Source organism: Anomaloglossus baeobatrachus, chromosome 3 (genome assembly GCF_048569485.1).
Source record: "Anomaloglossus baeobatrachus isolate aAnoBae1 chromosome 3, aAnoBae1.hap1, whole genome shotgun sequence".
Lineage (NCBI taxonomy): Eukaryota > Metazoa > Chordata > Amphibia > Anura > Aromobatidae > Anomaloglossus > Anomaloglossus baeobatrachus.
The window spans coordinates 665113764-665131003 of NC_134355.1; the positions used below are offsets into that span (position 1 = coordinate 665113764).

At 48.7% G+C, this 17240-nt stretch overlaps 1 protein-coding gene across 1 annotated transcript in view; it reads right to left on the reverse strand.

Annotated features, from left to right (window-relative positions):
* Positions 1-17240, reverse strand: part of RHAG (Rh associated glycoprotein) — a 122107-nt gene that overhangs the window by 35939 nt on the left and 68928 nt on the right. The window lies entirely within an intron of this gene.

Sequence of the window (17240 nt, forward strand, 5' to 3'; positions counted from 1 at the left end):
TCAATCGGTTAATTAACCAGTTCCACTTGTTTCTGGTTCCTGGCTTCAGGGTCCGAGTACCCCCCTTTGTGCTACGGTTTCAGGGTCGGTTCCCTGTGTCGGTACCAGCGGGCTACAACCCTGGCCCGGTCCACCTCGGTTCCACCGAGCCGTCTTCCTGTATCCTGATGAAGGAGACCACCATCTGCCTCCTAGCCAGTGCCACCAGGGCTCCTACCCTTGTACCTGTCAGTCAGCTTCAGGCCTGACACACAGGCCTGATCTCCACTCCACACTCCTCTGCACTTGAACTCTAAAACTGATCTGCTGCTTTTTTCCACCTCGGGCTGTCTGGACCCCTGGGTGGGCGAGTCCAAACCACCTGGTCACGCCCACTTGTGTGTCTATCTTTCCCTAAGGGGGGTGACTAGGGTTTAATGGTTGGCTGTGTGTTTCCTAGTGAGGGAAGGTGTTATGCAGGGGCCTATTTGAGACTACCTGGTTTTTGTCAGGGCGTCACACATACACCTGCTGTTTGATGTGACCTCACAGAAAGAAGTCCAATGGGGTCAGGGCAGGTGAGCGTAGAGGCCACTCCACACAGCCACCATACCGAATGACTTGTAGGAAGGTCTCCATGAGGTATCGCTTCACGTTCGCAGCCTTGTGAGTTTTACACGTTCTTATCATTGCTTTTATGTATGCAAGGTGTCGATTCGTATTGAATTGATGATGCCCTACAACTCTGTAATTCACTTTTTTTCTCTCTGTCGTTCCATTTTTGAGATAAAAATGTTAACTCCGATGTTTTCCAAAAGACTGAGCCGCACATCCAATAGGTGTGAATAGGTGCTAGCCGAAAAACACATTGAAACTACAAACTACCTACAGCTGCACACTAAAATGCTAACAATGAATAAGGGAAATCTGGTATTGCATTACTGCTATATGAATATTTGAAACTAGAGATATTTAGCTAATGCATTGGCCAATGCATGTGAGCCCAATCACCAAGGCAAAGTAATCTCTGTTAACCGGGAACCTAACTTTTAATGCCATGCCACTATTTGGATTACAAATCTCCATGTCTGGGCAGCTAGACTCCTGCAATAAAGGGAAATGAACATGTGTTCTTAACCCAGAGAGTGGCATTTCAAGTTAGGTTCCTGATATACAGAGATTACCTTGCCGTGGTGATTGGACTCACATGCTTTGGCCAATATTTTCGCTAAATCGCTCTTGTTTTCAAATTTTCCTATAGCAGTAATGAAATACCAGAGTTCACTTATTCATTCTTAGCATTTTAGTGGGCAGTCCTTTTAATTCCTATGCTGTGGCACATGTGCCCTCACATCCTTTACCATCTTCAAGACTACAAGAGCGAGCCCAGTCACAATAGAAGAGGAGCTCACCTAACAGCCACAGCTCAATGTACGCGAAGCAGACAGGATGCTTGAAATCAGGAGGAAGCTGTCTTCAATAAGATTATGCCTGAAATAGTGACATGCGCAGGCACTGACTCCATTGCCATCTTAGTGAAGAGTTGATGAAATTCTTCCTAATGCTACTGCACATGTGCCGGACTGTGATGGGGTCCTTCTCCCATATCACACAATTAACAGAGCGAGAGATGGGTGAACAATTCAAAGCATATTTATTCCAAACAATACAGAATGACCATCAAATAATCCACCACACAGAGGGTACAATATTCCAGTAATGGCATAAATGTCCCAGGGATGAGTCACAATCCTCTAGCAGTCCTTTTCCAGGATAATGGGGGTTTCTCAACGGCTCTCTGGGGTGTTGCCTGCAGCTGCTGCTTCTCCCCCCAGAGGATCAATCCTTCTCTCTTGTTGTTCCCAGCCTGAATGACTAATTCATCAGGTAAGCAGAGAGTTTAGGTGGATCCCAGGCCCCCCCCATCCCCAGGCTTAAGCTGGTGTCACACACAGCGACAACGACAACGACGTCGCTGCTACATCACCATTTTCTGTGACGTTGCAGCGACGTCCCGTCGCTGTCGCTGTGTGTGACATCCAGCAACGACCTGGCCCCTGCTGTGAGGTCGCCGGTCGTTGCTGAATGTCCAGCTTCATTTTTTGGTCGTCACTCTCCCGCTGTGACACACACATCGCTGTGTGTGACAGCGAGAGAGCGACGAAATGAAGCGATCAGGAGCCGGCACTGGCAGCTGCGGTAAGCTGTAACCAGCATAAACATCGGGTAACCAAGGGAAGACCTTTCCCTGGTTACCCGATGTTTACGCTGGTTACCAGCCTCCGCCGCTCTTGCTGCCAGTGCCGGCTCCTGCACTGTGACATGTGGCTGCAGTACACATCAGGTAATTAACCCGATGTGTACTGTAGCAAGGAGAGCAAGGAGCCAGCGCTAAGCAGTGCGCGCGGCTCCCTGCTCTCTGAACTGTGACATGTAGCTGCAGCACACATCGGGTTAATTAACCCAATGTGTGCTGCAGGAGAGCAAGGAGCCAGCGCTAAGCGCGGCTCCCTGCTCTCTGAACATGTAGCACAGCGACGTTATGATCGCTGCTTCTGCTGTGTTTGACAGCTAAGCAGCGATCATAACAGCGACTTACAAGGTCGCTGTTACGTCACAGAAAATGGTGACGTAACAGCGACGTCGTTGTCGCTGTCGCTTAGTGTGAACCCAGCTTTAGAGACAGAGACACTACAGGGGGTGATTACCTACAGACAAAACAATGTACACACAAGGAATACATAGAATGGACAGTGAACTACGCCTAAAATACGAACCTAGACAACATGATACACAACCCCCTATATTCCACCGTCACACGGTCACAATAGAATAGAAGCCCACCTAACAGCCACAGCTCAATATACGCGAAGCAGACAGGACGCTTGAAATCAGGAGGAGGATGCCTTCAATAGGATGATGCCAGAAATAGTGACATGCACAGGCACGGACTCAAACGCCATCTTAGTGAAGAGTTGATGAAATTCTTCCCAATGCTAGCTACTACACATGTGCCGGAAATAAATATAAAGGTGGCAAAGGGGTGATAAAGGCCAGCATAGTGGGGCGGATACAAGAGCTGCTAAAAAAACACAAGACCTGACCCACATAGCCCCGCCCTCATGCACTCGCCAATCAAGCAAGAAGTGCATTTGTGGAACTTGAATTAAAGATTTTTCGACAATCAAGCATGCAATCTATGAATTAAAGATATCATTGCATTCAGCTTCCTAGCGCCAGTGTGACACTGGCTGTACTTTATGTAGTTGAATTCCGCTTATTGGTTCCCTTCTTTAAGTGACAATGGCAGCTTCAAAAAATAGTCAGATATAAGATAATACAGTGGAAAAAAATGAAAAAGGAAGTAAAACAATGCGGGTGGGTAGATATGGGGTAACGTTTGGACGACGGCGATTTCGCGAGAGGCTGGGTAGACCGTCGTTCAAACGTCACCCACATCTACCCACCCGTATTGTTTTACATCATGAAGAAATAAATGATTTTCTATACCTGGTGAGTGCCACCTTTTCAATTATTTTATGCTGAATTATTCGTGTACACATTTGAGGTAGAGCCCCACCAGACATTCTCCTGCTTCACAGTGAGTCTACCGTCCGTTCTCCAAACCAAAATTATACCTTACTCTTGATAGTGCCTGGTAGTGGATGGATGCGTACTGCGTATGATCGGGACTCCCGGGACTTTCGGTCATGCGCACTATACCTCACTGATGCCGGGAAGCTTACACCCGGCATCAGTTTAGCGCACATGATCAGAAGTACCAGGACTCTGGATCATTCGCAGTGAGCATTCATCCATCACCAGTCGCCGTCAAGAGTGAGGTAGATGTGCCGTCGCTGCGCATTCATTAGAATGTTAGTACGCCTACAGGGGTGTGCTAGCATGCTACAGTCATATGAAAAAGTTTGGGCACCCCTATTAATGTTAACCTTTTTTCTTTATAACAATTTGGGTTTTTCAAACACCTATTTCAGTTTCATATATCTAATAACTGATGGACTGAGTAATATTTTTGGATTGAAATGAGGTTTATTGTACTAACAGAAAACGTGCAATCTGCATTCAAACAAAATTTGACCGGTGCAAAAGTATGGGCACCTCAACATAAAAGTGACATTAATATTTTGTAGATCCTGCTTTTGCAAAAATAACAGCCTCTAGTTGCTTCCTGTAGCTTTTAATGAGATCCTGGATCCTGGATGAAGGTATATTTGAACATTCCTGTTTACAAAACAATTCCAGTTCAGTTAAGTTTGATGGTCGCCGAGCATGGACAGCACGCTTCAAATCATTCCACAGATTTTCAATGATATTCAGGTCTGGGGACTGGGATGGCCATTCCAGAACATTGTAATTGTTCCTCTGCATGAATGCCTCAGTAGATTTGGAGCGGTGTTTTGGATCATTGTCTTGCTGAAATTTCCATCCCCTGCATAACTTCAACTTCGTCACTGGTTCTTGCACATAAAGCCCGCTTTACACGCTACAATATATCTTACGATGTGTCGACGGGGTCATGTCGTAAGTGACGCACATCCGGCATCGTAAGGTACATTGTAGTGTGTGACAGGTACGTGCGATTGCAATTGAACGTTAAAACGTTCATCGCATACACGTCGTTGAATCCTGACGAATTGCACGTCGGGTTATTCAATGTTCCGGTGTGTGACACCCCGGGAACATTGAACAGATCTTACCTGTGTCCCGTGGCTCCAGCCGGCAATGCGGAAGGAAAGAGGTGGGCGGGATGTTTACGTCCCACTCATCTCCGCCCCTCCGCTTCTATTGGCCGGCTGCCGCGTGACGCCGATGTGACGCCAAACGTCCCTCCCACTCCAGGAAGTGGATGTTCGCCGCCCACATCGAGGTCGTATGGACGGGTAAGTACGTGTGATGGGGGTTAATCGTTTGTGCGGCACATTCAACAAATTGAACATGCCACACATACGATGGGGGCGTTGCAAATCGCATACGATATCGTATACGAAATTGCAACGTGTGAAGCAGGCTTTATTGTCAATAATCTGCTGATACTGAGTTGAATCATCCATGCGACCCTCAACTTTATCAAGATTCCCGGTGCCGGCATTGGCCACACAGCCCCAAAGCATGATGGAATCTCCACCAAATTTTACTGTGGGTAGCAAGTGCTTTTCTTGGAATGCCGTGTTTTTTTGCCTCCATGCATAATGCCTTTTTGTATGACCAAACAACTCAATCTTTGTTTCATCAGTCCACAGGACCTTCTTCCAAAATGTAACTGGCTTGTCCAAATGTGCTTTTGCATACCTCAGGCGACTGTTTGTGGCGTGCTTGCAGAAATGGCTTCTTTCGCATCACTCTCCCATACAGCTTCTCCTTGTGCAACGTGCGTTGTATTGTTGACCGATGCACATCGACACCATCTGCAGCAAGATGATGCTGCAGGTCTTTGGAGGTGGTCTGTGGATTGTCCTTGACTGTTCTCACCATTCTTCTTCTCTGCCTTTCTGATATTTTTCTTGCCTGCCACATCTGGGCTTAACAAGAACTGTACCTGTATTCTTCCATTTCCTTACTATGTTCCTCACAGTGGAAACTGACAGTTTAAATCTCTGAGACAAGTTTTTGTATCCTTCCCTTGAACAACTATGTTGAATAATCTTTGTTTTCAGATCATTTGAGAGTTGTTTTGAGGAGCCCATGATGCCACTCTTCATAGGAGATTCAAATAGGAGAACAACTTGTAAGTGGCCACCTTAAATACCTTTTTTCATGATTGGATACACCTGCTTATGAAGTTCAAAGCTCAATGAGGTTACAAAACCAATTTATTGCTTTAGTAAGTCAGTAAAAAGTAGTTAGGAGTGTTCAAATCAAGAAATTGATAAGGGTGCCCATACTTTTGCACCGGTCAAATTTTGTTTAAATGTGGATTGCACATTTTCTGTTAGCACAATAAACCTCATTTCAATCCAGAAATATTACTCAGTCCATCAGTTATTAGATATATGAAACTGAAATAGCTGTTGAAAAAACCCAAATTGTTATAAAGAAAAAAGGTTAACATGTGCCCAAACTTTTTCATATGACTGTATGTGGGCCGTCTAGCCAAAGGAAGTAACACCCTTGCGCCTAGTACTGTGTGTACAGGAGACAGCGATAAAATTATACCAGAAAAATGACTGATCTGATCTGAACTTTCCGAGAACAGTTTTTGTAGGAGAGGACACAGATGTAGGTGATGGGTTGGTACAGTTCAGAATATTTACTTTGGATGCTCTATTTCCCTTCATCAGACATTAACAGAAGAACTTGACTCGATGACTGTATAAACCTTTGCTTTCACTGATAATTAACATGTCATGATTACCCTGACCAAGATCCAAGTATCGGGGAAAGGGCTACTGCAAGAGAAACAAAGGTGAACAAAAAAGCTTGGAGAAATGTCAAATGTTTGATTATGACCTTGGGTTTTGCTGGATTCTGTGTCTCTAGAGTCAATCTGTATTTCTGTACTGCATGGTCTGGGGAGTTTATTTTTAATTTTAAAGGGATATTCTTTGTTAATTTCACATAAAGCTGATTTATTGTAAAATAAAAGTTATAGAACTTTTCCAATACACTATTTATTTCACTTCCCTTAATATTGTAAAGGCTACCATGATGACAGGATGACAAATATGTCCATGTTTTGTGCTGACTTGTATTAATTTTTTTTTTAAAGTACATTAAGAATGACAACTATTGTAATAGTTCTTCATTATTTTTGGTTACTTTATAGAAACAAAAACTCCCTCACTTATTTTACCTTTAGTACACAAGTATACTATGTTGTCCTGGTTGGGATTTAGTAATGTAAAGCTGCTGTCAGGCTACCACCAGGTGGTGCTGACACTAAAGGGTGCTTTACACGCTGCAACATCGCTAACAATATCTCGTCGGGGTCACGTCGTTAGTGACCAACATCCGACGTCATTAGCGATGTCGCAGTGTGTGACACCAAGGAGCGACGATCAACGATCGCAAAAACGGCAAAAATCGTTGATCGTTGACACGTCGCTCCTTTTCATAATATCGTTGGTGGGGCTTGCCGCTGGTTGTTCGTCGTTCCTGCGGCATCACACATTGCTATGTGTGACACCGCAGGAACGACAAACATCTCCTTACCTGCGTCCACTGGCAATGAGGAAGGAAGGGGGTGGGCGGCATGTTCCGGCCGCTCATCTCCACCTTTCCTCTGCTATTGGATGGCTGCCGTGTGACGTCGCTGTTACACCACAGGAACCGCCCCCTTAGAAATGAGGCGGATCGCCGCCCACAGCGACGTCGCAGGGAAGGTAAGTCCGTGTGATGGGTGTAAGTGATGTTGTGTGCCATTGGCAGCGATTTGCCCGTGACGCACAACTGACGGGGGCGGGTATGCTCGCTAGGAAAACTAACCTGAGTGTAATACTAAAGAAGCCCACCAGATGTCGCCAAACTAAATGTCAGAGTAGTCAAACAGAAATGGGTCAATACCGGTATGTCACATCTTCAAACAGGGAGTACCGTTCTGGGGTACTGCAGCAGCTATACCCCAGTTAAACTGAATATAATCTGAGCTGCAAAATTCAAACATTCCCACCACACTTTATATGGAGGTGTGGTTTTCCGGCTCCTTATACAGTCATATGAAAAGGTTTGGGCACCCCTATTAATATTAACCTTTTTTCTTTATAACAATTTGGGTTTTTGCAGCTGTGTCGCCCTGGGCAAGCCAGGGGACACAGGTCACACACCACCACACCCTACATCCCAGTTAGGAACACCAAAGCTAACCAAAAATCCTTGTTGCCTTCCTCCAGAGGCTGATGATTCACACCAGGGGGTGGGCCAGGCGGTTGGCTCCGCCCACCGAGGAGTTCACAGCTCTGGAGGCGGGAGAAACCAGGCAGTTGAGTCCAGAGAGGGACATGAAGGAGTAACAAGCGAGTAGCCCAGGCAGGGCTTGAGTAAACAGCTAAGAGAAGTTAAGGAAGTGAAAGTAGAAAGAAGTAAAGTGGTAAAGGAGGAAAGCAAGAGTGGTGACAGAAAGAAAGCCTGAAGGAGTCCAGCTGTGTGCAGGACAGGTCAGCAAGGTCAGCAACGGCGGTGACTGTCTGGAGGGGGACCGTTTGGAAGTTCCTGGAAGGACCGCGGACGGGTAGTGGCCCGGCGGTCTGGAGCAGTGTACCGAAGGACAGTCAGCACCAGGGCAGGGGCCTCTCGGACCCTGGCAAGGCTAGGAGTCGCCATAATTTGCCAAATCCGTCAGTGAAGGGGACGTAGATCCCCCAACAACCAAGTCCCGATTGAAGGCAACAGCCCAACCAGTGTAGGAGAGACACCGCCACCGCCAAGGCACCAGTTTCTCAGGGCCAGCGCCTGCGGGCAAAGAGTAGAGCTCCTCCGGTCCAGCTTGAAGCCAGGGAGTGGGTTACCGGTGGGAATCCATCGCTACCAACACAGAAACAAAGGTGCAAGGAAAAGGGACATCACCGTCACCTACTGGGAGAGCAAGTGCAGCCGTCCGTGGGAACCGTCTTTCCAGCCGTGTGGTTTACCGTAAAACTGTGTCAACGTCTCACGCTGAGTGAGTACCACAGTGCCACAAGGCACAGCGCTGCCCCCGCGTCCCTGCGCCCACCAGGCCCTGCACCTCCCAAACCATCACCGGGCCCCGGGATCACCAACCCCTACCCATGGAGGGGCAACACAACACCTGGCTGCTCCGCATCACCATCCCCGGGATCCCCATATTGAGCAGCGGTGGTGAAATCACCACAACCGTGGGTGGCGTCACGGACAATAAACAATTCCCACACCCAACAAACCCCTTTCACTCACGGGCAAGGAGCGCCGCTCGAGAACCCCCGGGATCCGGCCCACAGCTCGAGCCACCACTGAGCAGCAGCCGCCGGACCCGAGCAGAAGGGGTGAGCGTAGTGTACTGACACCCTCCTCCCCGCCCGAGACAACTTGGCGTCACGAACAGGATCTTACCGCTCTGCCATCTGGTAGAGGTGCGCCTTGTTACCGCCGGAGGTATCCGGCAGAAAAATTTCAGAAGCCGCCATCTTTGGCGCGAAAAGTTCCCGCTCGAGCGTCTTCTCGAGTAGTTGAGGCGCGAAGGCCAAAACCCCGCCCCGAGAGAGGAGGGGCCGGAAAGAGCTAAGGGGGACGCGATGGCGGCTGGACACATGTGAGTGTGGCGGTGCAAGCAAACACACTGGGACCCCCCGGTCCACCGACCCTAACGGGAAATGTCCGCCCCACCTAGTTCTGCAGAGACTACCGAGCTGGTGTCTGGAACAGCGGCCTGGCTGAGGGCCCGGGCGGCGGAGATCTGCCGTCACTATCGGAGTCAGATCGGCGGTCTGATGGAGCAGTGGGCCGCGGAGGTGGAGGCACTAGTTGCTGTGGCACGAGTGTATGGAGTGGAGGCCATGATGGAGGAGCTGGAGAGTGACCCACGCCCCTGTGTCCCCGAGGGACCGGCCGCTGCGGCTGAGGGACCCGGTCTGCCCCTGGCTCCTGTGTTACCTCCGTCCTACTCACTCGCGTGCTGCACCGCGCCTGGCCCATTGGGTGAGCCTCTCTCTGTGACTGTGGCGGGGGCAGAAGATAGCGACTCCGGGCCTGACACTGAGCCTGTGTCAGAAGAAGAGGAGGGGGTCGTTGCCCTGCCTGGCATGGAGGCCACTTATGTTCCCCGAACCGGGGGCAACGGGTATCGGGCAGCCCTTCCACGCCGTGCTTGCTACGCACTGGAGGGGCTGGTGCCCGTGTCCTTCCACCCCGAGCCGGGTGAGGAGGACGAAAATACCCAGTAGGGCAGCGGAGCACCATTGTCCAGTCCCCGTTGGGACCACCTTCATGTTTAAAAGTTTTGTTTAAAAGTTTGAAAAGTTCTGCTAATGATGAAAAATGATGATACCGAGTACCTCACCTGATTATCTGTGTGATTTGCAACCGGCCGGAGCCGGCACCGTTGTCCCTGTGGGGACCGTTTAAAAGTTGTTTTGCATGGAGGACTTCCCATGGACAAGCCCGTGAACTTGCAGGGCAACCACAAACGTTAAGTGGCTTGTAAATAAGTTGTTTGCCATTACCGTTTTCCGCAATGCCGCCTCCGGAGAGGCAGGTTGGAGGGAGGGCCCTCAGCAGAGCAGGCTGGGGCCCAGCCACCAAAGGAACCGGTGGCTACCCTCTGGAGGGAAAGGACAGATCCCGCTCGGGTACCGTGTGCTGGACTGTGGGTCAAGGGGTGCTGCCTGGGCTTTAGGGGCAGCATCAGGGCCAGGTTGCTTGGGTGGGAGAGAGCGGAAACCGTAACCGTAAACCGTTTGCAACGTTTAAGAAATGTGCCTCCCGTTATGGGAAGATTCATTAAAAATGTACATATGTTATTTTACCCTGTTATCTTTTACAGAAAAATAAAACCGGTGTTGGACGGCAGCCCGCGGACGGTCTGCATTTTGCTAAGGGGGAATGTGTCGCCCTGGGCAAGCCAGGGGACACAGGTCACACACCACCACACCCTACATCCCAGTTAGGAACACCAAAGCTAACCAAAAATCCTTGTTGCCTTCCTCCAGAGGCTGATGATTCACACCAGGGGGTGGGCCAGGCGGTTGGCTCTGCCCACCAAGGAGTTCACAGCTCTGGAGGCGGGAGAAACCAGGCAGTTGAGTCCAGAGAGGGACATGAAGGAGTAACAAGCGAGTAGCCCAGGCAGGGCTTGAGTAAACAGCTAAGAGAAGTTAAGGAAGTGAAAGTAGAAAGAAGTAAAGTGGTAAAGGAGGAAAGCAAGAGTGGTGACAGAAAGAAAGCCTGAAGGAGTCCAGCTGTGTGCAGGACAGGTCAGCAAGGTCAGCAACGGTGGTGACTGTCTGGAGGGGAACCGTTTGGAAGTTCCTGGAAGGACCGCGGACGGGTAGTGGCCCGGCGGTCTGGAGCAGTGTACCGAAGGACAGTCAGCACCAGGGCAGGGGCCTCTCGGACCCTGGCAAGGCTAGGAGTCGCCATAATTTGCCAAATCCGTCAGTGAAGGGGACGTAGATCCCCCAACAACCAAGTCCCGATTGAAGGCAACAGCCCAACCAGTGTAGGAGAGACACCGCCACTGCCAAGGCACCAGTTTCTCAGGGCCAGCGCCTGCGGGCAAAGAGTAGAGCTCCTCCGGTCCAGCTTGAAGCCAGGGAGCGGGTTACCGGTGGGAATCCATCGCTACCAACACAGAAACAAAGGTGCAAGGAAAAGGGACATCACCGTCACCTACTGGGAGAGCAAGTGCAGCCGTCCGTGGGAACCGTCTTTCCAGCCGTGTGGTTTACCGTAAAACTGTGTCAACGTCTCACGCTGAGTGAGTACCACAGTGCCGCAAGGCACAGCGCTGCCCCCGCGTCCCTGCGCCCACCAGGCCCTGCACCTCCCAAACCATCACCGGGCCCCGGGATCACCAACCCCTACCCACGGAGGGGCAACACAACACCTGGCTGCTCCGCATCACCATCCCCGGGATCCCCATATTGAGCAGCGGTGGTGAAATCACCACAACCGTGGGTGGCGTCACGGACAATAAACAATTCCCACACCCAACAAACCCCTTTCACTCACGGGCGAGGAGCGCCGCTCGAGAATCCCCGGGATCCGGCCCACAGCTCGAGCCACCACTGAGCAGCAGCCGCCGGACCCGAGCAGAAGGGGTGAGCGTAGTGTGCTGACACCCTCCTCCCCGCCCGCGACACAGCAGCTATTTCAGTTTCAGATATCTAATAACTGATGGACTGAGTAATATTTCTGGATTGAAATGAGGTTTATTGTACTAACAGAAAATGTGCAATCCGCATTTAAACAAAATTTGACCGGTGCAAAAGTATGGGCACCTCAACATAAAAGTGACATTAATATTTTGTAGATCATCCTTTAGCAAAAATAACAGCCTCTAGTCGCTTCCTGTAGCTTTTAATGAGTTCCTGGATCCTGGATGAAGGTATATTTGACCATTCCTGTTTACAAAACAATTCCAGTTCAGTTAAGTTTGATGGTTGCCGAGCATGGACAGCACGCTTCAAATCATCCCACAGATTTTCAATGATATTAAGGTCTGGAGACTGGGATGGCCATTCCAGAACATTGTAATTGTTCCTCTGCATGAATGCCTGAGTAGATTTGGAGCGCTGTTTTGGATCATTGTCTTGCTGAAATATCCATCCCCTGTGTAACTTCAACTTCGTCACTGATTCTGGCACATAAAGCCCGCTTTACACACTACAATATATCTTACAATGTGTCGGCGGGGTCATGTCGTAACTTCAACTTCATCACTGATTCTTGCACATTATTGTCAAGAATCTGCTGATACTGAGCTGAATCCATGCGACCCTCAACTTTAACAAGATTCCCGGTGCCGGCATTGGCCACACAGCCCCAAAGCATGATCGAACCTCCACCAAATTTTACTGTGGGTAGCAAGTGCTTTTCTTGGAATGCCGTGTTTTTTTGCCTCCATGCATAACGCCTTTTTGTATGACCAAACAACTCAATCTTTGTTTCATCAGTCCACAGGACCTTCTTCCATAATGTAACTGGCTTCTCCAAATGAGCTTTTGCATACCTCAGGCGACTCTGTTTGTGGCGTGCTTGCAGAAACGACTTCTTTCGCATGACTCTCCCATACAGTTTCTCCTTGTGCAACGTGCGCTGTACTGTTGACCGATGCACATTGACACCATCTGCAGCAAGATGATGCTGCAGGTCTTTGGAGGTGGTCTGTGGATTGTCCTTGACTGTTCTCACCATTCTTCTTCTCTGCCTTTCTGATATTTTTCTTGGCCGGCCACTTCTGGGCTTAACAAGAACTGTACCTGTGTTCTTCCATTTCCTTACTATGTTCCTCACAGTGGAAACTGACAGTTTAAATCTCTGAGACAACTTTTTGTATCCTTCCCCTGAACAACTATGTTGAATAATCTTTGTTTTCAGATAATTTGAGAGTTGTTTTGAGGAGCCCATGATGCCACTCTTCATAGGAGATTCAAATAGGAGAACAACTTGCAAGTGGCCACCTTAAATACCTTTTCTCATGATTGGATACACCTGCCTATGAAGTTCAAAGCTCAATGAGGTTACAAAACCAATTTAGTGCTTTAGTAAGTCAGTAAAAAGTAGTTAGGAGTGTTCAAATTAAGAAATTGATAAGGGTGCCCATACTTTTGCACCGGTCAAATTTTGTTTAAATGTGGACTGCACATTTTCTGTTAGTACAATAAACCTCATTTCAGTCCAGAAATATTACTGAGTCCATCAGTTATTAGATATATGAAACTGAAATAGCTGTTGAAAAAACCCAAATTGTTATAAAGAAAAAAGGTTAACATTAATAGCGGTGCCCAAACTTTTTCATATGACTCTACTTTGAACATATAGTGCCCACATTGCTCTGTATCAACTGATCAGTAAGGGTACCAGGATAGACCCCCACACTTCTGATATTGATGACTTATCCCACAATTAGGTCATTATAGAGGTTTTTCTTTTTAGAAAAACCTTTCCCCTTGGCTGCAGTTTGTCTTAAAAGTGTAACTAAGCTTTACTATCCATTCCCTTGTTAATGTTAAGTATCTGCTGCTATTGTGATGCCCTGACAAAATCAGGTTGTCACAGAAGACTGCATCCATCTTCCAGATGCAGTATTCCCTTCTCCTGGTCCTATTAACACAACCACACACACATGTACATACATCAGCCACAAAGCCTAGTCACTCCCCCAGGACAATAGGGACACACCAGTGGGTGAGGCCGGGCAGATGGTGACGCCCATCTAGGGGTCCTTAGGTGTCAGGGGAGGGAACACGTCAGTTAGAGTTGAGTTTGGAGTAAGGAAGTGAGAGGAGTGCAGTGGTAGTCGGGGGTTGTGGCTCCGGGACTACCGGACTACCTGAGCTGACTAGGTGGCAGACGGCAGAGTAAAGCCACAGGCGACGGAGATCCGGTCACGGGAGACCATAAGTGGACCTGGGCAGGGTTGTAGCCCGCTGGTGCCGACAGCGGGAATCCGGTCCGGAGGTCATGCACATTTGGGGTTCCTGGACCCCAGGGCGAGGACAGCTTCAAGCACCTTTCTGATTAATCAGCAGGGGACAAGATTCCACGTCTTGTCCCACGAGTAGCCCAGATAGGGCGAGACGGAAGCCCAATGCGGGGGATATGGTGTCTGCAAGTGCCTACAAAAATCCCAAGGGTCAGATCTTGCGGGCAACAGCTCCCACAGCAAAGACACCGGGGTGGACTTTTCCCGTTCCATGCGGATTATTCAACACACGAGACATCAAACTAGAGTGCAGGAGGAAGGGCCCCTGTTCTGCTCACCAATGTGCAGGACCCGAGAACACCCCTCTGGAGGCTACCGGTATCCGGAACTTGGCTTACTACTTGGACTCTGTGTGGTTTATTCAACAACAGTGAGTACATCGGTGTCATCTGGTCCAGCCTGCAAACTAGCCCCAGCACTCTACTCCACCTGCACCTGGGCCCCGGGACAACACCTCCCCTACCCGTGGAGGGGATACCATCCTGCTGCCCCGCTCCGTCAGACCTGGGCGCCCCATATCAAGGCAGCGGCGGTGTCACCAACAATCACCGCAACCCACGGGTGGCGTCACTGACAAACTCTCGCCTGTAAATAACCCTTTATTAAGTTGTGGGCAATGGCCTTCTGCACGAGCCCCGGATCCGGCTGCCACTCGAGCCACAACCACGATCCCGGATCCGAGCGCCTCGAGTAGCCCCCCTGGCATGGTCTGCGCACCCGCCTGCGACACTATTCCAGATATCTGTTATTGTCAAAAGTATGTTGCATCATGCTGAGACCTTAGGTGGAGCTGGGATCAGAAGGTTTGCTTGATCGCAGATCCATTTTAAAACTCGCTCATCATTTATGCTGAGTAGGAGCATATATAATTACATTCGGTGATGAAATTGTTAAGGTTTCTTTTCTATCCTGCTAATATTGACTTGTAGCTGTTAATCTCAGCTGAAACCACGTCCTTCTCCTGTATAAACATACTTCTCACTCTCTCCTATGCCGGCTATAGCACATTCTATACTTCTCTATAAAGGGGCTATCTCTGGAGAAAGCTGTGGTTTTCTTTCTTGCAGGATTCGGTGGAGTCCCTCTAAGGAGAAGACTGGAATTTCTGTTGTTTCTATTTTCCCTTGTTTGCCTCCTCTTGCTAGGGTTGGCTTTATATTAGCAAAAAGACCAGTGTATTGCTGGCCTGCGCACTAGTCTGGGCAAGTCCAGGGTTAGCCAAGACCTAGGCATGTAATTGAGCTCTAGAGGAAGGACCAGTCAAGGGACATTAGGGAGCCTAGGGATCAACCATGGGTGAGTTAGATGACTACTCTTCCGTCTCCCTAGCATCAGAGCCTACTTTTACATCTTCCGTGGTGTACCCCTCCTCTTCCGCCACACACCAGGCTTAAAATCCCGTCCAAATTGCAAAATGGAAACATTCTACTCTGTGTTTACTTAAAGCAGAAAACTTCCCTTTCATTGGAATGACAGACATCCCAAAGGAAGGAGATTTATAGGTCATTCAATGCACCTCTAGGAAATCAAATACACAAATTTCCACTTCATGGAGGAAGAGGACTAGAACTCTAGTGCTACCTACTAGATGTAGTAATCCCAATAAATATATTTCCTTTCCAGTGCTTTGCTACACAACTTAGGGTAAAAGCTAAACCATACATTATATTTGCAGACATTTGTATAGTGATATTGCCCCTCCCTAATGAAAAGAAAAGATATGATTTGGCAAGGTGAGAGGCTTCTGTGGCCTCAGAGGTAACTTCTGTCCTTGCTGGGAGTGACAAGCCTACATGACAGAGTAAGGAAGCTTATAAGCCATGCAATGCTCCTCAGATGTCAAGTGTAGCACTGACTTACATTTAATGGCAAGATTAAGAAGCAACAATTATGACGCACCCCAGAGCTTTGGGGTACTAGGTCCTTCCTGGGCAGTATATTTACTAGGACAGTTCACTGGGTGGCCGTTCCCGGTTGCGTGACCCTGGGGGTCACTTGAAAGGGGTTTTTGTACAAAGGAAAAATAATAAAAAAAAAAAAGTTTTTAGTGATACCACTTGCGGTGTGCGGTTATATGGGGAGAACCACTGCAAAGTCTCTCACTACTGGGGCTGATGGTATTGGGCTGCTTAGGTGTAATTGCTCTCCGCAAGTAGAGCTAGGTCCCAGGGGAGGATGATGGTGGTTGTGGTATGTTGGTGCACATGTGTAGCAAGAACTCAGACGACACAGGGGCTGCAGTTTAACTTGTGCTTTAGTCACTGGTTTTGAGTTGTTGCTACCCGGCTGGTGCTGGTCGTTACCAATCCGGTATTCCCTTTGTTCCAGTGCCTGTGTAGTAAACTGGTGAGCTTTAACTCCATGCACTCTGTAGTAGTAGTCGGTGGGTCCCCATGGCCTGAAACAGTCTTGGGGTCCCCTCCTGTTGTCTCCGTCTTGGCCCGTATGGCAGGCAGCTTGAACCTTTTGTGGGTTGGACCTCTGTCCCCATTCCCAGGTTCTCTCTCTGCTGCTGTGCTCTGGACACTAATGTCGATGAGGTCCTTGATGGTCCCCTCACCGGACAGATTATTATCAGGTGAGCCTGAAGCGTCTTCCTGAACTAGGGCTCTGTACCCCGTCGGTGCTTGGTCCAATGAGTACTTCTCTGTACTCTCTCTGGCAACCGTACTACTTTTTACTCGGTAGTCACTTCACACTTTCCCGTGAGCACGTCAACTTCTGACTGACTTGGTATCTGGTTAGTTTCCAACTAACAAGATGTCCGTCATCCGTTCACTTCACTGACTAGCCCCTCCCACTCACAGGTTTCTGCCTAGTGGATTTAATGCATCCCAGCCTATAGGTGACCACCCGTCAAGTCCATCTCTAGCCTGTCACCCAGTCTGGAGAAATGTGCGTGGTCTTCCAGGAAACCGAGGTTGGATGCAGTACCCTGTGGCACCTGACACTCAGGGGCGCCACAATTACAGCATAACTATTTTAGCAAGTTTGCTCAATTTTTGTCTCTTTTTCTCATGATACAGATGTCTTATATTTGCATTTATTTATTTTTTACTTTCAGCTGGTTTTAGGAGTATAAAGGTAAAAAAAGTTATGTTTAAATCATTTTAACTAGATATTTCCACAATGCAATGTTGATAAG